This window comes from Rhamphochromis sp. 'chilingali', assembly GCF_963969265.1.
Source record: "Rhamphochromis sp. 'chilingali' genome assembly, chromosome: 16".
Classification (NCBI taxonomy): domain Eukaryota; kingdom Metazoa; phylum Chordata; class Actinopteri; order Cichliformes; family Cichlidae; genus Rhamphochromis; species Rhamphochromis sp. 'chilingali'.
The window spans coordinates 9,614,362-9,638,758 of NC_137943.1; the positions used below are offsets into that span (position 1 = coordinate 9,614,362).

At 45.4% G+C, this 24,397-nt stretch overlaps 1 pseudogene across 1 annotated transcript in view; it reads right to left on the bottom strand.

The window, feature by feature from the left end:
* Nucleotides 1-24,016, bottom strand: part of LOC308383736 (vertebrate ancient opsin-like) — a 161,860-nt pseudogene extending 137,844 nt beyond the window's left edge. Inside the window, exons 1-2 of the transcript in view lie at nucleotides 23,583-24,016; nucleotides 6,355-6,683 (exon numbers count right to left, since the gene is read on the bottom strand). The product of the transcript in view is annotated as a vertebrate ancient opsin-like (transcript). The remainder of the gene's footprint in view (nucleotides 1-6,354; nucleotides 6,684-23,582) is intronic.
* Nucleotides 24,017-24,397: the final 381 nt, after the last annotated feature.

Below are 24,397 nucleotides of genomic sequence, written 5' to 3' on the forward strand. Positions count from 1 at the left end.
TGAGTTAACAAAGGATTCCTCTGTATACCAAACTACAACAGAGTCAAATGTGAGGGTGTCTGCCTGGCAGATAAAGGTTGGTCCAAACCGGGTCATGCAACAGGACAATGATCCCAAGCGCAGCAGCAAATTTACAAAAGAATGACTGAACAAGAAAACATGGGACCCTAAGAGAGCTGTTATTAAATGTCAATAGACTGAAGCAATGTTGTTAAGAGAGTCATATGGAAAGCAAGTTATTGCTGCTAAATATGGTTCAAAAAGCTGTTTAACCACAGGGTGTACATAGGTTTTCACAGGACTTTCACTGTATTATTTTTTTCCCCAAAAAACTGTGTTATGTGAGAGAGTGACCAAAAGGAGTTGAGATCCTCCTTTAGGTTTGGTAGAAAGAAAAGACAGAGAGATAAGTGATGGAGTGAAACTATGAGGAGCAAAGGAGATAAAGTGAAGCCCAATCAGGTCCAGAAGGTTAAGCCCAGCAGAGCACAGGTCTGCAGGAGAGTGGGGACAAATCATGGCCTCGTAAGATAACTGTGCCTAGTGTGATTACAAGACAATATAGCTTGTCTGAAACCCTCTGCTTCTCTTTTGCCATTCTCTTCACAATAATAGGGTGCAGCTAGTTTTGTCTGACTAATATATCCAAATATATTTAATGTACAGTAATAAAGAAACCCGACATTTGATAAGTTGGGAGCCAAAATATGAATTCTACATAAAAACATTTCCCTCTGTTGATCAACTTTATTATTTACAATATGAAAAATGCTGTTTGCATTGTAGCTTTTTATGCATTATACTAGTGCAACATACACATGATCCCTCAATACCAGTGCTGTGTGTGATGTGGAGTGTAATTTCTCAATTGAAGCTTCACCAGCTAATTTGCACAGACGTTCCCCTGTAGTGCACTGCCTGGCTGTTTTTGTGAAATAGTAGGTCACAAAATTACCAATTGGGTTAAGGTACGGGGAAAAAACTCTCCTCGTGGCCATTGAATTAACACACGATCCGCACAAGGTCACTACATGATGTAGGCCAGTACAAAATTAGGACCCCAGTAGTCAAAGTCTGAGAGCCGCCCCACCATAATCACCACCAGCACTGCTTGTTATTCCGTCATCTCTTCCTCCTGCACTTCCTCTAAAATCTTCATTTCCTTGCCTATCTCCAAAGTGACCTCAGTGCCATACAGCCCAGAAAAAGCTTAAGACGTATTTTTCCACAGGGACACATAATGAATTCAGACCAAAGGTAAAGATGTTCACACAAGGGAGAAGACAACTGGTTATCTAACCAAAGACCGCTTAGTGTGTGTGTGTGTGTGTGTGTGTTCTATTAAAAACCTAACTATTTGTCATAGATAAAGTTCATTCACGTGTCTCTGTTGAAACTGCTGTTCTTGCTTTCTGGCGTTGTTTACCTGTCGTGGAAGGCAAAAAGTCAGAAAGTCTTTGGACTGGGAAATATAATGGCTGATGGGAGCCAAGGGTGGACCGTTTGGTAACACAATAAAAAAGGGAAGCATTGCTTGGTTACAACTCTGTGATATGCAGCCCTTTACTTAAGAGGATACAAGGGCAAGTGATTACAAGATTATAATCGGTTAATCTAATATAATCAGTTATGCCATAATCCTTGTAACCATGGACAATGAACTTTCAGTCTTGGTGCCTTTGAAACATTGTAGTCAGGGAGCAGGTCTGTGACCACTTAGTCAGCTGCTGTGTTCAAAGTTACCTCAGTGTGTCTCGATGCAGATGAAACAGCAGTAAAACAGGTTGTGACTGAATGTGATCAGTCAGCCAATTCCATGCAATCTCTTTGCGATAATACAAAATTAACTGTGATAAATCAGCCATTTGTTGCAAATATGTTACCATTTAAATACACAGAAATTCACATTAAGTAGAAAATCATATAAACTACTTAGAATCATATTCCAGGCAGAACCTCATAGAATTGAAGCTAAAATTTAAAAATCAATGTTCTATCACTCAAGTACCCGAGAAAGGACAGACAGCATCTGTTTCCTGCAGTGATAAAGACCGCCGTTTCACATTATAAGAAGAGAGCAGGAGAAATAAAAAAAGATGGCAACACTGCCAGCTATGATCAAACAAGTAGAGACAGGCTGCACCCATTTGGCTGCCTGCCCGTTTTCATTTTTTTTTCTTAAAATTTTGAGAGGATTTGATGGAAACCTTGAAGTTTAGTTTCCTTTTTACTGGGGCCTGTTGTGTTCATTTCCAACTAGAGAAGCTTTGCCTGGTTCACAATTCAAACAATCCTTATTTCTTTCATAGTGAATCTTATGAGTAAATTTGATTAGGACATCTTGTATTAGCCTTCACTGATCCAACCCCTGCATTCCTGGTTGCTCGGGCTGCTGCAGGCTCTTTACATCACTTCCTCGTTTCCACGCTGTCAAGCGAAATTCTGTTATCATCACTCTGGTCCAATCGTTTTCTTCCCTGCCTTCTGCAAGCCAATCAGCCCACTAAAATGCTCCTTTCTTCTGAGTGTCTGCCCCTCGGTGTGGATGCTATGAACATAAATTCTAAACCTTGTAAAAAACAGAAATTCTCATTCTTAATGGGAAATCTCAGATCTGTCTTTACATATTTGAGCCCATTTACAGTTTGGTTTATAAAAGTAAACACTATTAAAACCTGCAGCCTCAAAGACCGATCTGTGTGATCTATATTGCAATACATAAAATTAGTCTTTCAGTCATAAGCTGGAAAAATCTCCCTGTCTACAGGCGGTGATTTACACCAACCTGGACTAAACCCAAAGCTGAATCAATGTTTTCCACGTTGACTGCTCCAGCTCCACATTATCAGATTGAGGAGGTTCAGGTCTTTTAGCTTTTGCTGAACAAGTGGCTTAGCTGCTTTTATCTGTCATAGTTGTCCCAAGTGACCGTGACGGGAGAAGCTTTGTTTTACATTGCACCGTCAGTGGGAGAAGAACTCAGAGCAACCATTAAAACAAGCAAAGATAAAGAAAGCACATGTGATCACCAAAGACGAGGGTGACGAAAAGAAAGACAGAAGCTCCAGCTGGCACATGGATATATGAGCAAGAAAGAAAAGTAGGAGAAATGGGATAAAGACAAACTGAGAAAGGGACCTTTATATTGTTACTTTCTCTTCTTCATTCATACAAAGAACTGTGTGCACTTGAAAAGGAAAGAAGCACGCTTTTTTTATTCTGCAAAGTCATAAAAATAGAGGAAAACTACCAAGTTGTTGCCATTAGATTCATTGTTATGCATCTTAGGTGACCAGTGTGTCTCTGTCTCACACTGGAATTTATCAGGATACACACACACACACACACACACACACACACACACACACACACACACACACACACACACACACACACACACACACACACACACACACACACAAAATTGCTCAGGGACCTGTTCTTGCTGTTCTGTCTTGCTCTCTGTCTCTGCACATACTGTTTGATTCAGTCAGCGTGGAACAGAATGTGGAAAGGCAAACGTCGGTTGGCTCACATCACAGTTCTCAGCCGAGGGGAGAAAAAGGAGCAAATCCCAGAAAACACAGAAAGTTTGGATCATCTGTTGTCCTTCTCACGCCCACAGCAGGGAACTGCTGTTAAATATTCATTACTGTGATCAGGACCAAATTTTTACCAGTATTTTAGATTTCCTTGTTGTGTTGAAACTTGCCCAACAGAGCAGGGCTTGTAGGCTAATTCAGTATGTTGCCATCCCAGGGTGCTGCGGGCTTCTTCAAATTATGCGTGGGATGGACTTTGGAATGTGAGCCTTGATGCACCAATGATAGCAAAATGATTCAAAGAGGAGCAAAGTCCACGTTAAGAGGTTGGTGTCACAAGAAGGTGGTGCCAGAGATCATATTTTAGTTACATGCGTATTATGTTTTGATCTTTGTTTTGTTCAGCTTTCATTCTGATTTGTTTCATTTTGTAAAATTTCCTTTCATTTAGTGATTTAACCGACTGGCATTGATCAGTGGATACTGAAAAAATATGTGATGGAAATAGCCACTGTGATGTCACCAACTGATGAACAAACTCATTTTGTGAAGCATTTTCATATTTCATTCTTGGTGTTATAACCGAAAATGATAAGAAAGAATAAGGAAACAGAAACTTTACAATGAACTTAGTGCAATGGTGCTAAGGGCAAGAGTTGCCCCCTGGTGGCCATTCTTGGTTTCATTGTCATTGTTATCTTCATCCATCCATTCTCTTCTCTCTTCCCCTCTCTTCTCTTCTGCTTATCCTTGTCAGGGTCGCGAGGGAGGAGGGGGGCAAGAGGCAGAGTACACCCTGGACAGGTCACCAGTCTGTTGCAGGGCTAACACATAGAGACAGGCAACCATTCACACTCACATTCACACGTATTATCATTCTTTTTATTATTATTAGTAGTAGTGGTGGTGTTCCTTGCAAAAAAAACACCCTATGGGCGGTTTTTGTCAGACCTGTGGTTCTTCACTTATGTATTAAAAGAAAGACATTTATGTTAATTTATAATATTCTTTCGATCATCATTATATGACTGTACATTAATAAACACCAAAGAAAATACTTAATATATAAAATAAATACATCTATTTATTAATCATTTGTTTGGTTTAATGCAGAATGAATAATAGGAATAGACACGTGTATATACACTATAACTATTAGAGTAAGATGATGATGATGATGATGATTATTATTATTACCATTTCTAATGGCTACCAGGTAACCCAATGCAGAGCAGTTAAGCCAAGGCCATCTTTTATATACAGTCTATTCACTTAACAAGTGTGTGTCAGTGTGACACCAGCAGGTCCACTACAAGCATCTTTTCGCGATGTGTCACTGTGTAAATGTGGTGACCAAAGACATGTCCAGTGTAATTCACAGCAAAGTGATATTGACTATCTATAGAAGGGAGGGCAGTGTGAAGAAGTGGCCTGTTGCATGGAAGGACATGTTTCTTCCTGAAAAACACTTAGTCCACAATCACCACTTGTGATTTCATTAAGAAACTGTCAGTGTCAGGGACACTAATCAATACAAGTATGAGTGTATGTAGTCGTAGAAAGAGCAGGATTACCTGTCGCATGTCAGACAACATTTCAACTTGTCTCCATAGAATAACGAAGACTGAGGCCCAGAGACTTTCTTCAGCACAGACAAAACGAAGCAAAAACAAACAGGAACAAGCGGATCGTGCTATCATTCAAAGACATTGTTCACCTAAAGTCATTTTATAGTAATAACTAATCTGTTATGCTCGGGCTACCGCAGCATTGTACACTTTATTTTCAGTTGTTAAGCACTTATGTAAATTCACGTTATGTAAATTAGGCTCTTTATTGCTACCAGCAACTGAAAACATTACTCAGGATGCTAATTCAAACTAGCTGGAAAGACAAGCAAAATAATGTGATACACAAACCCCGTGTAGAGACCATTACTTTAAAAGTCTCTGTGCTTTTAGGCTGATTCAGATAACGGCGGAAACTAAAAGATGTGTGTGTGTACGTTTGGTGTGTGTGCAGCTGTCCTGTGGCCCAAAGACAGACACGCACTTACCGATGGTCATTTCAGTGTAACGTTTCACCAGTTTGAGGTTCCAAACCATAATTAGCTCTGCTATAGAAATGAGTATATAAACCAGCTGTAGGTTTTGGTTCACTGGTTCACATCACTGGAGGAAAGTTATTCAAACTGAAAACTATTGCTTTAACTGCCAGAAAACAGAAATGGTTGAATCACTGTTCTGTATGGTTTTCAAAGATTTTTTCTTTCTTTTTCATTCACTGTTAAAGTAGTTCTGATGTGCATATATGCAGCTCTGGAAATGATTCTGAATCAGTGACCTGTGATTTTGCTGTTCTAAGTAAAGCTGGGAAGACTTTGAATCTCTGTTTTTGCTTTGTGCTTTTTCACATTGCCTGTTTGATTTACTAGAATATTGAGTGTCTTGAGGTGTAGACAGGATTTAATTTCACTCTTTACACTGAGAGCATCTGCTGAGTCACATATGAGTAATGTTACCACTCTATAAGCTGCAAGCACAACACTGACATATGTTAGAAAAACATTCGCCTAAATGTTCAGCTGATATACACCCACCAGCCACTTTATTAGGTCCAGCTGTTCAACAGCTTGCTTATTTAAGTCAGCCAATCATATGTGATTCAGAACATGGTATGTTTGCAGGTGCCAGCGAGGCTGTCTGAGTATTGCAGCTGATCTGAGGGGATTTTCCCACACAGAAAGGACAGGCTCTCCTCTGCAAGTCCTGCAAGGTGACTGAAAGTCTCCTCCATCCCCATATTGACTCACCTGTCTGATGGCGGACAGTAGCTTTCCGTAGCAGAACACAATCACCAGGAAGGGCACGATGAGGCAGAATATAAACAGACAGATGATGTAAGAGATGTTATTTGCTGTCTTGGCTGTCCAATCAACAGAGCAGGTGGTCCCAGGTCCCTCTGGGCCGTAGTGGCTCCAGCCGAAGAGCGGCGGCAGGGTCCAGATAAGTGAGTACGCCCAGGACATGATGATGCCAAGGGAGATTTTACGGTAGTTGGAGGAGTCCGCCTCAGTGGGAGCCATCATAGTGCTGTAGCGCTCATAGGAGAGGACAGCCAGAGAGATGAGGGACACAATGCCTAGAGCACAGAAATACAAAGGTAGGCATTATATGCACATGTGGTACAGACACATATGGTATTTCCCCCTTACTATTCAGATCATTAAAGTCTTTTTAGTTAGTTTGATGTTAATTAAAGAAAGATAACCAGAGTAAATATATAATGCAGTTTTTAAATTAGGATTTCGTTTAGTAAGGGAAAAAGTTTCCAATCCTACCCGACCCTGTGTGAAACGTAATCTAGTAAATGGTTGTGCCACCCACGGCAGCAAGAACTGCAATCAAGAGTTTGTGATAACTGGGAGTGAGTCTTCCACATCGCTGTGGAAGAATTTTGATCCACTGTTCTTCGGTTCAGCCACACTGGAGACTTTTTTTAACAGCGTGTTTAAGGTCATCCATAAGCATCTGAATCTGACTTGAGTTGGGATTTTGACAAGGCCACTTCACAACCTTCATTTTGCTTTTGTTCTTTGTTTTCTCTTTTTCTTTTTTTGAGACATTCAAAGGTGGACTTGCTGCTGTGTTTCGGATCATTACTCTGCTGTATAAACCAACTGCTCTTGAGCTTCAGGAAATGAACCGATGGCTGGATATTCTCCATCCGGAATTTCTTTGCAGTGAGCAGAATTCATGGTCCCATCATTTAGAGCAAGTCACCCAGAAGCAGCCCCAGACCATCACACTAGCATCACCATGCTTGACTTTTCAGATGGTGTTTTTTTTTTTTTTAATGAAATGCTGTGCTAGTTTTACACCAGATGGTGAAAGTTCAACTTTTTTCTCCCCAGTCCACAGAATATTTTCCAGAAAGTTTTGGGGATCATCAAGACGTTTGTGCAAATGTGAGACGAGCCTTTGTGTCCTTTTTGGTCAACAGTGGTTTTCTCCTTTAAACTCTCCATGGATGCCATTTTTGCCCAGTCTCTTTCTTTTTGTTGAATCATGAACTCTGGCCTTAACTGAGTGAAGTGAGCCCTACAGAAGTTTAGATGTTGTTCTGGATTCTTTTGTGGCCTCATGGATGAGTCGTCGATGCACTCTTGGAGTACTTTTGGTAGGCTGGGAAAGTTCAGAAGGTTCAGTACTTTTCTGAGTTTTCTCCATTTGTGGACCGTGGTCCAATGGAGTCCCAAATTTTAGAAATGGCTTTGTAACCCTTTACAGACTGATAGATGGCAGTGACTTCTTTCCTTTTCCTTCATTAGCTCTTGTGTATTTAAATCTTCAGTTTGCTTCTGTTTGTTGTACTGTGTAGTCTGCTTGTTTGTTTCCTGCTCGTTCCTGCAGGGTATTTCCTGTATTCCGAGTGTACGTACTCATCTTCTATTTGTCAAATATTAAATTATATTTCATGATCTGAAACGTAAGTGTGACACATGCACAGACATACAGCAAGACTACAGACTGCTTGTTCAGTGTGCTCCTGTTGTAAGCTTGAATATAATATTTCACCTTTAATGGGATCATAAAATACAGACTGAAATGTACCGCCTGTCCAAATGTTTTTCTTCTCTAGTGAGAAAAACATGCACAGTCACTGTGATATAAAGCCTCCCAAAGACGTCCTGGCATCACAAGTGCAGCTAAAGTGAGCTTTAAAGTTTATCATAGCGTAGAAAACTATAGCAAAAGAAATCATCTTATATTTATAGTCTGGAGCCTGCAGCAAACCCACACTGCACATTATAAACAGCGGCACTACCCACGGCGTCTCAGTGCAGCACAAGACAGAAATCTCAGAAACCATTTTCATATATATGTATGTAACTGTTCAATACACAACATAATTTTAGTCTTGTCATCCTGTTCACTGGGCCATGCTTAATGACCACTTTTAATTATTATTGTTATTTTACTGTATTTTAAAAAATAAACTGTGCATGAGGTTAGGTAGAGAAAACTAAGTCAGCAGAATAGAAACAAAGTTTAGTTCTGTAGTTGAAAACTTGAGTATTTTTGTCTTGTTTATCCAAATACATTGACTTGACTACACAGTCTCTGTGGTACAGTGTGTTGTGCTTGTCTGTTTACCCCCAGATATTAAACTCAATGTGGTTTGTCCTGCACAGACTGTTAGCTCAGGGCTTTTATGAGCTCTGTTACAGCAATATTCTAAAGTCAACACAGTTTTACAACAGTCCACTTATGTTTCTGTTTGATCTGGGCTGGCTCATAAGAACCAAACCTAAAAAAAAATTCCAGTTGTTTTTTTAATTTAAGCCAAATCTGTTACTCTCTCTCCCCCTTTTTTTCTGTGAGTTTTGACATGAAAGCCTGGTAACACCGTCCTCCCACAGCAGGTGGACGGGCTACTGTCATTTTTCAGCTGAGATCTAAAGCGGTCGTGTTTATAGCTGGGTATGATCTGTAAAATCTGCTGTAATCCAGTAGCAACGCTTTCAAAAAACTCCTTTTCTACTCCATTATGTGTTTAAATCGGTCTTTCCTCAGGCATCCTCAGATGTTTGACCTTTCCTGTGAGGAATGATTCAGTGACATGAGAGGGAAGCATTTTCTGAATTCTCTGCAAAGTTCCCAAATCTTAAGCATTACACATCATAGTGATATCTGATGAGTGTTTTTGTAATAATCACGTGCAAAACATTTTTAAAGACAGTGTGAAAAATCACTGCTGATAAGAAAATAAACATCTCTCGTTATTTAAGGCAATGAAAAAAAGATGAAACTTCGTGTTTTAGTGACCATGAAATGTGCAAAGAAGATACTTCAGTTAAGCAGAATCTGATAATACAAAAGTTTTTTGAACTCATGTGGTTCATTTTATTGTTGTTTGCACATCAAATTCTGTTATAGTGTTTTCTCTGCTGCTGTGGACCACGGACTACCAAGTCATCAGCTTAGGAGAAACAATATAATAGATGTAATTTTTGTGATTATAGTGATTATAGTGATTGTAAAGGCTTCCATATTTTCGGCAGAGGAGTTTATTTCAAATAAACAAACTCTCACTGAGCAAGATTGCAATTTCTTTTTAATTCTGCCAGCTGGTGGCCATGCAGCTAAAAAAAAAAAAGCGTATTCTCAGTTGTGAGATATGCACTGGAGAAAAGAGGAAAGTAGAATGAGAGAGAAGCAGGTGTAACAGTGAAGCTGCAACAAGCAAAGGCAGCAAAATACATGGAATCAACCACCCAAGAAAACAGACATTGCACAAGAGGGGTGAATAAGAGTGCGCAGGCAGCGTGGAGTGAGTGGGCGAGAGTGTCAGGAAAGTTTACAAGATGGCAGTGAGACCTGCTGTGATATGAGATTTGAAAATGGTGGCACTGACAAAAGACGGGGGGTGGCAGAGTCGATCATATTAATATTTTCATTATGAGTGACCATGATGGACATGATTGGAAATGAGTGCATCACAGGGAGAGCTCAGTTTGATCAGTGTGGAGAAAGGCAACGTTAAGCTGGTTTGGACATGTGCAGAGGAGGGGGAGTGGATAAATTGGCAAAAGGATGTTGAAAATGGAGCTACCAAGCGGCAGGAAAAGAGAAAGACCTCAGAGAAGATTCTTAGATGTAGTGAAGGAGGACGTGCAGAAGGTTGGTGTGACAGACAAATGCTAGGGAGAGGATGAGATGGAGGCAGATGATCCACTGTGGCAACCCCACATAAAGGGAACAGATGACAGAAGAACAGCCACAACGAAACAGCATTACAGTTTTGGATGGTTAATGGTTGGATAACCATCGCTAGAGTTTGGTGCAGCATATGTGCAGGCTTCAGATGTCTTTAAGCACTCTGCTTTAAATGGTTTTATTCTGTTCTTTTCTCTGTATGATGCCAAAGATAGGGGGTGTGATGAATACAGTCATCTCAGGAACAGCAGCCCCGCCCATCTGCTGTTCAAACCTTCTATTAGTGAAGGATAGCCAATTAGAAAAAAGTTGGCTTAAAGGGAGAGAAACGAAAAAATAAACTAGATGAGCTGACGTGCTTCACAAAGACCCAGTATGAGATTAATAATTTAAACTGTGAAGTTTAAAATACAATAGAGTCTGACAGTAATAATATGAAAATGTAAATCAGCAGAATGGGTCACCTTTAAGAAATGTCTTTAGTTTTGAATGTACCTGAGACTGCGGCAGGACTAAAAGCTGAGCTGGCAGCCTGATGTAGCAGTATAAGGCAAGGCAAGTTTCTTTATATAGCACAATCAACAGCAAGGTGATTCAAAGTGCTTTACAGAGACATTAAAAAACAGAAACAAATAAAAACCATGATTTAAAATGAAAAAGAAAGAGTACATTTTGAAATTTAAGCTTAAACGTGTGGATTTGGTGTTTTATTCAAATGCAGCTGAGAATAGGGGAGTCTTCAACCTGGATTTAAATAAACTGAGTGTTTCAGCTGATCTGAGGCTTTCCGGGAGTTTGTTCCAGATATATGGAGCATAAAAGCTGAATGCAGCTTCTCCGTGTCTGGTTCTGACTCTGGGAACAGATAAAAAACCGGATCCAGATGACCTGAGGGATCTGGAAGGTTCATACTGGGTCAGGAGGTCACTGATGTATTTTGGTCCTAAACCATTCAGAGCTTTATAGACCAGCATCAGAACTTTAAAGTCTATCCTCTGACGAACAGGCAGCCAGTGTAAAGACCTCAGAGCTGGACTGATGTGGTCCACTTTTTTGGTCTTAGTGAGGACTCGAGCAGCAGAGTTCTGAATGACTGCAGTTGTCTGACTGATTTTTTAGGTAGACCTGTAAAGATGCTGTTACAGTAATCAAGCCTACTAAAGATGAATGCATGGACTAGTTTTTCCAGGTCCTGTTGAGACATCAGATCTTTTATCCTTGAAATATTCTTGAGATGATAGTAAGCTAATTTTGTTATTGTCTTAATGTGTTTTTCTAAGTTTAGGTCTGCATCCATCACCACTACTGGTTTGTGGTTTTTAGGTATATTGAAGTTCTCTGGTGACCTGTAATCATTTTTCTTTGGCTCCAAAGACTATTACTTCAGTTTTGTTTTTGTTTAGCTGGAGAAAATTGTGGCACAACCAGTCATTAATTTCCTCAATGCATTTACCAAGAGCCTGTACAGGGCCTTGGTCTCCTGGTGACATTGTGATGTATATTTGTGTGTCATCTGCATAGCTGTGGTAGTTTATTTTGTTGTTCTTTATAATCTGTGCCAGTGGGAGCATGTAAATGTTAAACAGAAGGGGTCCCAAGATGGAACCTTGGGGAACTCCACATGTGATACTTGTCTGCTCAGATGTGAAGTTACCTATTGATACAAAGTATTTCCTTTTTTCTAAGTATGTTTTGAACCAGTTTAGTACAGTTCCTGAAAGACCTGCCCAGTTCTCCAGTCGTTTGAGTAATATGTTGTGGTCAACTGTGTCAAATGCTGCACTGAGATCCAGTAAAACTAAGACTGACATTTTTCCACTGTCTGTATTCAGACATATGTCATTGAACACTTTGGTCAGAGCGGTTTCAGTGCTGTGGTTCTGTCTAAAACCTGACTGGAAGGCATCATAGCAGTTATTCTGTTTTAAGAAGTAACTCAGCTGTTGAGAAACTGCTTTTTCAATGATCTTACTTGAAAATGGGAGATTTGAGATCGGCCTGTAGTTGTTCATTTGTGTCTTGTCAAGATTGTCCTTTTTCAGTATAGGTTTTATTACAGCAGTTTTTAGTGGTTCTGGAAACACACCTGACATTAAAGAAAGGTTGATGATCTGTAACAGGTCTGACTCCAAAGTCTTTGAGACCTTTTTGAAAAAACTTGTTGGCAGGACGTCTAAACAGCAAGAGGAGGAGTTCAGTTGACCCAAGATGTCCTCCAGGTCTTTGCTGTTAATAGGGTGTGGCGGAGGCGTGGCCCCGGGCGCAGCTGCAGGGGAGGAGTGGAGCAGAAGGCTCAACAGGGCGGCGCAGCGAGGCCGGTAAGAACAGCTGATGGTGTTTATGTACTGATGATGGTCTCCCTCCGCTGTGTTTATAGTGAGACGGGGAGGAGCGGCCAGGAGAGATCAGCTGGGCTCGTGAGCTGTCAGGCTGTGCGACTGATTCAGCTGTCAAAACTAACAGTGCCAAATAAATGTGGAAGTTGGCAGTACATACCTGCGTGTGCGTGTATTTGTGCCTGGTGTATCCCACAAGTGGTGCCGAAACCCAGGAAAGTGCTGGTGGGGGAATGTCCGACCCACAGGCCGCGCCACCCGCCCAGCCCCTGCAATTCTTGGCGCAGATGCTAGCGGAGATGGCGACGATGAGCCGGGATCAGGCGGCCGACCAGCGTGCCCACCTGGCCGCGCTGTGGGAGCAAACGGACCGACAGACGCAAGTTCTGGAGCGGCTGGTCGGGGCCGCTGCCACGCCGAAGCCCTCGCCACTGTCGGTGGCGGTGCCCCGGATGGGGGACGGGGACGACCCACAGGTTTTTTTGGAGACCTTCCGTGCCATGGCGGAGGCTTGCCAATGGCCACGGGAGGAGTGGGCTCTGCGGCTGCTCCCCCTGCTGTCTGGGGAGGCACAAACAGCGGCCCTGAGTCTGCCTCCGGCGTCGAGGAGCAGCTTCCCGGATGTGAGCCGGGCGGTGGTGGACAGGCTGGGGCTCACCGCCGAAGACCATCGCCGGCGGTTCCGGGCCTGTCGGCTGGCTGCAACGGACCGACCATTCGCCTGGGCCCGGCAGCTGCGCGACGCGGCGGTGCGCTGGCTGCAGCCGGGAGCATCGGAGGGCGAGACGAAGCTGGTGGACAAGGTGGTGCTGGAGCAGTTCACGGAGGGATTGCCAGCGGAGACGGCGAGATGGGTCCGGTGCCACCGGCCCGCAAGCTTGGAGGTAGCGGTGACGCTGGCGGAGGACCACCTTGCCGCTGGAGCAGGGGAGCCCGGGGACGCCGGACGGAGGCCGAACAAACAGGCCCCAGTGCCGGCCCCGAGACGCCGTGTGCCGGCACCAGGGCAGGCAGAGCGGCCGCCGGCGCTGAGCCCCACTAACCCTTTCGCGGCATTGGTGCCGTCCAGGGGAACCGAGCCGAGTGGAGCCGCCCCCGAGCCACGGAGGGCAGCACAGACGCCGGGGCCGGAGTGTTGGAAGTGCGGGCAGCCGGGACACCTGAGGAGGGAGTGTCCGCTTATGGAAGTGGGGCAGGTGTTCCGCGTTGTTGGCGCCCCAGCACCCTCCCCCGGTCCAGGAGGGACATACAGTATTCCGGTAAGGACTCGAGGGGGTATACGCCAAGCGTTGGTGGACACGGGCTGCACACAGACCCTCGTGCACCAAGGCTTGGTTCGCCCCGGGGCATTATTGGAGGCAGAATGGGTGGAGGTGAGGTGTGTTCATGGTGATGTGCACCGGTACCTCATAGTGCCGCTGCTGCTAAAATACAAGGGCCATACACATAGGGTAACGGCGGCGGTTAGCCCGCGCCTGTCGCACCCCCTGATTCTGGGTACCAATTGGCCGGGGTTTCATCAGCTACTGGGGCAGTACGCGGGGGTGCGATCACGACCGGAAGCGGGGTGTAGCGTGTGCGCAGCATTCAGCGGTGACGCGGGGTCGTCCGACACCGACTCCGGGGGGGAGGAGCCGGCGGGTCCCTCACGGGACGTCCCGCCGGCCCCGGAAGTGTCCCCCATGGGTGATTTCCCACTGGAGCAGTCTCGTGACGGCACCCTACGCTCAGCCTTTGACCAAGTGATGGCTATTGATGGTCACGTGGTGCGCCCTGAGGCCGCGCAGACCTACCCGCGTTTCGTCTTATTAAATGACCGATTACATCGAGTGAGTCGTGACACTCAGACTGAGGAAACACACACCCAGTTGTTGGTGCCGCAGGGCCGCCGGGAAACACTTTTCCAGGCGGCCCACTATAACCCCATGGCAGGGCATATGGGCTACGAGAAAACTCTGGAGCGAATAACGGCCCGATTTTATTGGCCGGGCATCCGAGCGGATGTGCGCCGCTGGTGCGCGTCCTGCCCGGACTGCCAGCTTGTTAACCAGCCGGCCATACCGAGAGCGCCTCTGCGCCCTCTCCCCCTCATTGAGGTCCCGTTTGAGCGCATCGGCATGGACCTCATCGGGCCGTTTCACCGGAGTGCACGCGGTTACCGCTTTGTGTTAGTCCTGGTGGATTACGCAACGCGGTACCCGGAAGCAGTTCCGCTGCGCACCATCTCGGCTAAGAGTGTGGCGCAGGCACTGTTTCAGGTCATCTCCCGAGTCGGAATCCCGAAAGAGATACTGACTGACCAGGGCACGTCGTTTATGTCTCGTACACTGCGGGAACTGTACGAATTACTGGGCATTAAATCTATTCGGACCAGCGTCTACCACCCTCAGACTGACGGGCTGGTGGAGCGGCTGAATAAGACCTTAAAGTCCATGATTCGGAAGTTCATTAACGAGGATGAACGCAATTGGGATCACTGGCTAGACCCTCTGTTATTCGCAGTGCGGGAGGTGCCCCAGGCCTCCACGGGATTTTCTCCCTTTGAACTGCTGTTCGGCAGGAGGCCACGTGGGGTGCTCGACCTGATTAAAGAAAGCTGGGAGGACGGTCCGAGCCCCGCCAAAAATGAGATTCAGTACGTGTTGGACCTGAGAGCAAAACTCCACACTTTGGGGAGGTTGTCACGGGAGAATTTGCTCCAGGCTCAGCAGCGTCAGCAACGCCTGTATGACAGAGGGGCTAGATTCAGGCAATTTTCACCGGGAGATAAAGTGCTTGTGTTACTCCCTTCTTCCAGCTCGAAGTTGCTCGCCAAGTGGCAAGGTCCCTTTGTGGTCACACGGCGAGTCGGGGACGTGGACTATGAGGTCGCTCGGTCGGACAGGGGAGGAGCCGCGCAGATTTATCACCTCAATCTCCTCAAACAGTGGCGAGAGGTTGAAACCGCTTCTCTGGTGAGCTTGGTGAAGGAGAGAGATGAGTTGGGGCCTGAGGTGCCAAATTCTATCATTCCCACCTCCCTCCCTTGTGATGACCATCTCACACAGGCCCAGAGAGCGGATGTTGTCGCGTTGCAACAGCGTTTTGCGGACGTGTTCTCCCCCCCTGCCCGGCCGGACGTCCCTCATCGAGCACCATTTCGTGACGCAGCCCGGCGTGACGGTGCGTTCACGGCCCTACAGGCTCCCGGAGCATAAGCGAAAAATCGTGCAGAGGGAATTAGCGGAAATGCTGAGGATGGGAGTAATAGAAGAGTCGCACAGCGCCTGGTGTAGCCCCATCGTTCTGGTGGCGAAGAAGGATGGGTCTATACGGTTCTGTGTCGACTATCGCAGGGTGAACGAAGTATCACGCTTTGATGCCTACCCCATGCCTCGGGTCGACGAGCTCCTGGACCGGTTAGGCACGGCCCGCTTTTTCACGACGCTGGACTTAACCAAGGGCTATTGGCAGATTCCCTTGTCTGCCGAGGCCAGGGAGAAAACGGCCTTCTCCACTCCGTACGGTTTGTACCAGTTCGTGACACTCCCGTTCGGCCTGTTCGGGGCCCCGGCCACTTTCCAGCGTCTCATGGACCGGGTGCTGCGTCCGCACGCGGCGTATGCTGCCGCCTACCTGGATGACGTGATCATCCACAGCAACACCTGGGCGGAGCATGTGCTGCGGGTGGCCGCGGTCCTGGAGTCCCTGAGGGGGGCGGGGCTCACGGCCAATCCGAGGAAGTGCGCGGTTGGACGGAGGGAGGTGCAGTATCTGGGGTACCACCTGGGGGGCGGGCAGGTGCGTCCACAGGTGGAGAAGACGGCGGCTATCGCATCCTGCCCGCGCCCCAGGACGAAAAAGGAGGTGAGACGGTTCTTGGGGTTGGCGGGTTACTATCGTCGCTTTGTGCCGGGGTTTGCGCAGCCAGTGTTGGGGAGTAACGGAATACATGTACCGCCGTTACGTATTTAGAATACAAAATATGAGTAACTGTATTCCGTTACAGTTACCGTTTAAAAAGGTGGTATTCAGAATACAGTTACTTTGTTGAAATAAATGGATTACACTGCGGTACTTTCCTGTTTCATTTTGTCGCGGGTCAGGACTGTTTGGGTTTTGTTTGACAGCTACGTTCTTTCGTTCCAGGCGGCAGCGTTACGGTTGCCATGGTTACAGGGCGACGCTCTCTCTCTCTGCGACTGTGTGTTTCCTGGGTGAGAGAGCGCCTTTTCGTTGTTGTGCTAAGCTAACAGGCAGAATGCTACAAGCATAGCTCTAAAGAATGTAGCATCATGGGCAGTATAGTCCGTGTTGCAGGGAGAATGCACTGCCATACACGTTATGGGTCTGTGAGCGCGAGGAGGGAGAAAAAGGCGAGTGGAAAGGTACGAGTTGTCGTCGTGGAAAAACGGGAGCTGGAAGCATGTAAATATAATAATAACCACTGCAGCCAAGAAGAGTGCCTGACGAGCCCAGTTGTAAGTAAGCTATTAAGACTCGACTGTACACCGTGTTCGTGTTTTCCTCCGAAAACAATAAGTTCCGTTGGAGCAGTCTTTCAACGCCTCTCTCTGTCTCTCGCAAGAAAAATTGACCCACACAACAAAGTAAAGCTATTTTTCGGCTATGAGCCGACAGGGACCCCGCCGTATTAGTCAGAGGTCCCTTTACTACAGTTCGGAGTCGCGGACCTTCAGTAATAGTAATAAATCACACAGCAATAGTACATTCACGTTGTTGTAAAAAGCACGATAATATATTAAGTAATCCAAAGTATTCAGAATACGTTACTCTCATTGAGTAACGTAACGGAATACGTTACAGAATACATTTTGGGGCATGTATTCTGTATTCTGTAATGGAATACATTTTAAAAGTAACCTTCCCAACACTGTGCGCAGCTAACCAGCCCCCTGACCAATCTCACTCGAAAGGGTGCCCCGGATCTGGTCCAGTGGACGGGGCCGTGCCAGGCGGCGTTTGTGCGAGTGAAAAATGCTCTCTGTGGGGAGCCGCTGCTTCACACTCCTAACTTTTCCCTCCCGTTTGTTCTGCAGACTGACGCCTCGGACAGAGGGCTGGGAGCCGTTTTGTCTCAGCAGGTGAGGGGGGCTGACCGCCCTGTCCTGTACATCAGCCGGAAGCTGGCGGAGCGCGAGCGCCGGTACAGCACCGTGGAGAAGGAGTGCCTGGCCATCCGGTGGGCGGTCGGCTCCCTGCGCTATTACCTCCTGGGACGCTCATTCACCCTCTGTTCGGACCACGCCCCGCTGCAGTGGCTCCACCGCATGAAGGATGCCAACGCCCGGATCACCCGGTGGTATCTGGCGTTGCAGCCCTTTAAGTTCAAGGTGATCCATAGGCCGGGGGCGCAGATGGCGGTGGCCGATTTCCTCTCTCGCTCGCGGGAGGGGGAGTTGGCTCGGCCGGACGGCTCCCCGGCCTCGAACGGGCGGTGGGGGTGTGTGGCGGAGGCGTGGCCCCGGGCGCAGCTGCAGGGGAGGAGTGGAGCAGAAGGCTCAACAGGGCGGCGCCGCGAGGCCGGTAAGAACAGCTGATGGTGTTTATGTACTGATGATGGTCTCCCTCCGCTGTGTTTATAGTGAGACGGGGAGGAGCGGCCAGGAGAGATCAGCTGGGCTCGTGAGCTGTCAGGCTGTGCGACTGATTCAGCTGTCAAAACTAACAGTGACAAATAAATGTGGAAGTTGGCAGTACATACCTGCGTGTGCGTGTATTTGTGCCTGGTGTATCCCACATAGGGTGAAACTGTTTCATGGTGTTTAAACTGTTTTTTGGTGGACACAGTACATATCCTGAATCTGCTGTTGATGTACCAATTGTTTGTCTAATCTTTTGGATTTTGTCTTTGAAGAATTTGGCAAAGTCATTGCAGGCCATGGTTGAATGAAGTTCAGCTGCCACTGACACAGGAGGGTTTGTTAGCCTGTCAACTGTAGCAAATAAGACTCGAGCATTATGACTGTTTTTGGTGATGATGTCAGAGAAGTAGGACCTCCTTGCACTCCTCAGTTGTAAATTAGAATTGTGAAGTTTCTCTTTATAGATGTCATAATGAACCTGGAGGTTTGTTTTTCTCCATCTGCGCTCAGCTTTCCTACGCTCTCTTTTTTCATTTTTCACCAGTGTGGAGTTTCTCCATGGAGACTTCTTCCTTCCAGAGATAACCTTCACCTTAATGGGAGCAATAGTGTCCATTACATTTAACATTTTAGCATTGAAGCTATTGACGAGCTCATTGACTGAAGTATAACTGTAACCTGATCCAGAGTACAGTACTGATGCATCCCTAATAGCATGAGGAAAATAATATACTGCTGAAGAGAAGAGCATTTCATCTTAAACAACATACTTTATTGGCTGTGGTCATGAGTCTCGGGTCAGGTTGGTGAGCATGTGCATATTGTATATCTTCCAGACAACAGCTGAATATAAATTTCTCCAATATCCCTTAAGCAGTTTTTAAGAACTGTCACAATAAATCAAACTTCACATTTACTAAAAACTAATTAGCAAATCTCTTCCACGGCTCAAAATTAACCCAAAATTGAATACTGGCATCATGTTGCTGAAGTCTTCTGGTCTCAGGCTCATGGAAACTGTTGTAGTTGATTTAATTCATTGCTTTTAATGGGAAAACTAGATTATAGCAGCAGATCCCCTACAACTTTCACCTACCCGATGAGTACAACACTGTCTCTGCTTTGCAAGGTTCTTTGTATGAATAAATCCATTATTAGAGGCCATGTAATATCATCATGAAAGACACCCACACATCTTTGGATATAACTTTGATAGCATCTGAAATCAAACATCACCCTGCATCAATCTTTTACTGCTCTGGCAGGATCAAATGTATCAGCTGAATGTAATATTCCAAAATGAAACATCTTATGATGTGATAACATCTGAAATATATATATATTTATATGTATAAAGGAACAGTCTTTGTTCTCCTGCCTGTGTGACATTCACTCGCCACTTCTGTCTTGCTTTTCTGTTAGAAACCATCTGCTTCTGCATCACTCCTTTGATACCGTATATCCAGGAAAAGACAGTTTGAATGAAAAACACAGGATTGAGTAAAGCTGTGTTTATTCAGAAGATCCCGCGAAACCAGCGCGATACGCACCGAGTCTACTAAGAGACATCAAACGTGCGTACCTCTTATTCGATTTTCCCCGCTTTGGATAAGAAGTCAGAGCATACGGACATGATCATTCACACTAATGAATGCTGAACACCAGACACACATCACGTCCTAAACATATTTTTGGGTCTCTGCTATGCAAGACCTTTAATTCAGTATTTATTACCGTGCCTCATTAGTCGGCTTGCTTGCTATGACCTTTACAGCAGGGCAGCATTGTTCTGCTTTCTTTCTCCCTACTGAGAATTCTGCGTAGCGTCCTGACAAATTAACATCACTCAGGCCAAAAGTTGTGCGCACCAACATGATGCACATATTCGTGCATTTTCCTTTCCCCCCACGTGCACGCTCATCAGTTTGCCCGCCTATTTCGGTGATGCTGCTGTGCGCAGGTCAGCGAGTGAGTGTATGCGGAAAGCAATCTGACTCCAATATGTGGTGAGTGGCCCCCAGCAGTGCAAGGTTAATCCAGCGACTGTGTGCAGAGCCTGCTTGAAGAAGGAGGCATGCAGGAAGACATAGACGAGCTGTCAGAGACAGAAAAAAAAAGATCCTGTCCTGTTCATCTTCAGTATAATGGAAGACACTAAAAGTTCAGCAAGACAGAGAAGAAAATGCAAAGAGGCGGGTAGAAGAGGTGAAGCAGCTAAATGGATGCCAGGAGGCTGATGGCAGTGGGTGAGGAGGTCCAGATAAAGACACACACACATGCACATGCATGCGTCTCCACAAATTGTGTTCAGTGGGTGCTCTTGGCACAAAAGTCAATGCAATACATCTTCAATTGTTCAGTCATTCAAACATCTAAGACTGTGAGCAGAAAGAAGAAATCGATGTGAAGAGAGAGCAGGAATACGACGTGCTAACGCCACGCTAACAATGTCTTCTGTCACTGACAGTGATGCCCTCTAATTTGAAGGAACATCGATCACTCAGAAAAGCTTCGCGGAGATTCGACGAATACAGAGACTGTCGCTTTGTCAAAGCGGCACCCGGCATAATTCACCCAAACAATCAATTTCACTTTTCCTTTCTCTGGCCCTCCCTCACTCTTTCATTCTGGTTTTATGAGGCCATTGAGGAATTACTCATCCATAACCAGTGGAGGCTCTAATGATGTCTGTGAGATATTTCTCTCTCTCTCTCTCTCCCTCACACACACACACTGTCTCCCTACAATATTTACGTTTGTCGAAGCCCAGTTTTTTTGTCAGATGTTTAATAAATTGGCTCTTTGTGGAGGTCAGTGTTACATATTTTCACATGGTGCTTAATCTTGGTCTAACACTCGAGTTAGTGAGACGGTGGATGCGATCAAAGCTCGCTCAGATACTGTAAAATGATTGGAAGTTTGCCTTTTTTGCACCATGATAAGACAGAAATAAAGTTTTGGAACTTATCCCAGAGGAAGCGAGTGTACCAGTCGAGAGCCTGTTTTGAATTTAAAAGGCTGACAGATTCACGAGGCTCTTGTGGAAAGTAAAATGCAATTTAGTTAGTGTGCACTGCGGGTAAATGTTAGCCAGAGATCAAGGTGTGAAAGAGCTGATAAAAGCAGGGGATTAAAACCCCTGCTGGACTTGTTTGCTCCGTGTTTAGCCTTTTCCTTTGTCGTCTGGATAGGAAGGTTTCGGTGCTCACATAATGCACAAAGTGACCACAAAGAAGCGTGACGACCTCAGGGCCACAGAATGACCATAAAGTAAGGATGGGAAATTATGTAACACAAATGTTTCTCAAGTAGAAATCAGACTTTTATCTCGGAGGGATTTTTGCTTCACAGCAACTGGACTCTCACATAGGTGGCTAACAAGCTGTAATCCTATTCGAGATAAGATCAAACGCCCGAAATCTTTAGTTGCAGCAGGTATCAGAGGACCTAATGTTTGGCTCCAGTGGCCATTTCTCAGCTTAAAGCAGGCCTTTAAACATCAGAAGATTAGATGTGTTGAAGTGAGTGAGAGAAGTTTTAGAAAAGATTTATCAGCCCTTGCAAACTTCATCAGTGAAAGGCTGCCACCGCTGACCGCAGACATCCAGCATGAACACTCGGTCCGTTCGCAGCTGCACAAAGAATTTGTGGTCTCTGTAACTGAAAAGCTCAAAGTTTTTCAGGTTTTCATCTAATGTTTTTTTAAGTCTTCCCAAAGGTGACTTGTGTGTTTTGATTCAACTGAAAAGTGAACTTTAGGAATTCTTCTTTTTCAACTTGTTACCTGTCAAGCAACTAAAATATGAACTGATTTAAAAGCAAGAGGGAACTGGTATAATATACAGCAGTGATAAAGATTCAAGATGGGACATCCTGCCTTTCAGTGTCTGTGACTCTGTTCATTAAACACTTTAAATCAGGCACTGGGCCAAGGACTCCTGCTGACAGAAGAACATTTTCATCTTTTATACAGAAATAAGGCTTGCAAAAAAGAGAACTTCATCCAAGTGACTCGGATGTGTGCACTGACGGTTTTAATTAATACAACTCTTAGAGGACAATTAATGTAAGTCTGTGTTTAATGCTAATTGAAACTCCTTGTTTGCTGCTGGTATAGAGCACACCTGGTCTGATCGCTCTACTTTAATTCCGCAATCCAGTCTGGCCCAGTATCAAGCAAGTGCGTACCAGCATTATTCTCTATTGTGTGCATCATTATACCCAATTTATTTATGTCAGCACTGCTGAGCAAAGGTATAGCAGCATCCCGTTTTCTCATTACACAGCTTTCCCCCTTGGAAATGTTTTATTCTGCAACAAATGCTGCAGATGTACCTGCCATGGAGGCAGACAGCGTCGCCACAGCCCGCTACAGACCTGCAGGAGCAGCTAAATGAACAGTGCACAGTGAGGAGGTTTGATTCGCCTCAGGTACAGCCTCTCAACTAAACGGTAATAAGCATTTAGCGGCCATTTAATAGCAGGTTGCACACAAAAATCACCAGCTGACAGTACTGTGACATGCTGCAGAGTTCATAATGGAATTCGAACAAACGATTTCTAAATGACTAAATTACTTTCGTGAAACCGTGGAGCTGTCTTATGACAAGGAGAATGTCAAAATGATGCACACAGCTGCAGAAGGGACCGGTACGGTACGGTCTGTCACGGAGCTCCATCCAGACCACATCCACAGATATAATGACCAGTACCGCACCTGGACCAAACCTGCGCATCTTTATGTGAAAGCTTCATCGGGATTATGAGAGGAGATGTGCAACTCGAATCACGGATTGGATTCATGAACCAGTTGACTCGTGCAGAATGAGTTTTTTATTTGCTTGTTTGTTTGTTTTTTAAAACAATAAAACGTAATAAGATAACCTCCACTTTAAGCGATACCTTAATGAAAGACCTTAATGACGTAGGAGACTGCAGGATGATCCCACCCAAAATGCACGAAACGAACGAGAGAAAGCTTGCAATAAACAAAATGCCTTGTTCCAGCAGCGACGAGTCATGCAGAACGAACAAACAGCTGTAATAACAGGCTCTTATTGTCTCCAGAGTGGCACACGAGCATTGCTCATTATCTCCAGATTTAATTCATTAGGAGTCCGAAGATTTTTAAGCTTTTCTGTGAAAGTTTGATATGGCTTCACACATGACTCAGTGCACGAGAGACAGTTGGACATTTTTACGTTTTCTTTTTCAAAATCATCATTTCGTCTGTACGAATAAAGCATACCACGATCCAGTCTACAAAGCGCAGTGCTCTGGAGAGGATCCACGCATTCCGCGCAGCAACAATCACGACCTCGTGTGAAATAAAGAATATAGAGCCTGTATACAGTACAGAAACCTATAGCACCACTTAACTGATCCCGCATTTGTACTCACCACAGAGCGAGTTGGCGAAGCCGTACCACACGCAGCCCCGTTCCCCTATGAGCCACCTTCCTTGCGTGCTGGCCGCGAAGCTGAACGGAGTCCCCAGTACGCACACCAGCAGGTCGCTGATGGAAATGTTCATCAGGAGCAGGTTGATGGGCGACCGCAGCATCTTGTAGCGGCAGAAAAGAACAAGCACCAGCAGGTTGTTAATAAGTCCGAAAGTGCCGATAAAGCCCAGGCACACAGCCACTACCAGGTTCCCAGTCGGGGTGAGAGCGGTCCGGTATGATCCGCCCCCCAGGTGCCCTTCCCCGGCTCCGGCACACAGAGCGCTGTTGAAATCCGCGCAGCCGCTCAGGCTCACGTTGGACACGATCATGGCAGTCCTGGTGTCACTGCGGTGCCACACCGAGTGACCACGGTAGCTAATATATCATCGGTATTTCTTTTTTTCCTCCTGTGTGGAAAAAGAACCGTAGCCGACAACACTTGTTGCTTTAAAAAGAAACGTCAAGTAGAGCCAAGCGGACAAGTGGGGTGATAAATAGTTGTTGTTTTTGCTCTTTTTTTGGTGGGGATGTCAAAACTTTGTCTTTGTTCAGGGGGAGGGGAGTGTTCGTAAACAGGAATATATCTTAAAAAAGAAATGAAAGAAAGAAAAGGAATAAAGTTTGTAGGCTTTGCTCCACCGTGTGGATGTCTACAGTGTGCACTCGCACTCTTTCCGGAGACGCTCCTGTCTCTCACGCAAACACCTTCTCTCTCTGTCCGTGTTTAAATCACCGTGGCCCGCTCTCCGGTAGCTGACGTTCGGTGACTGG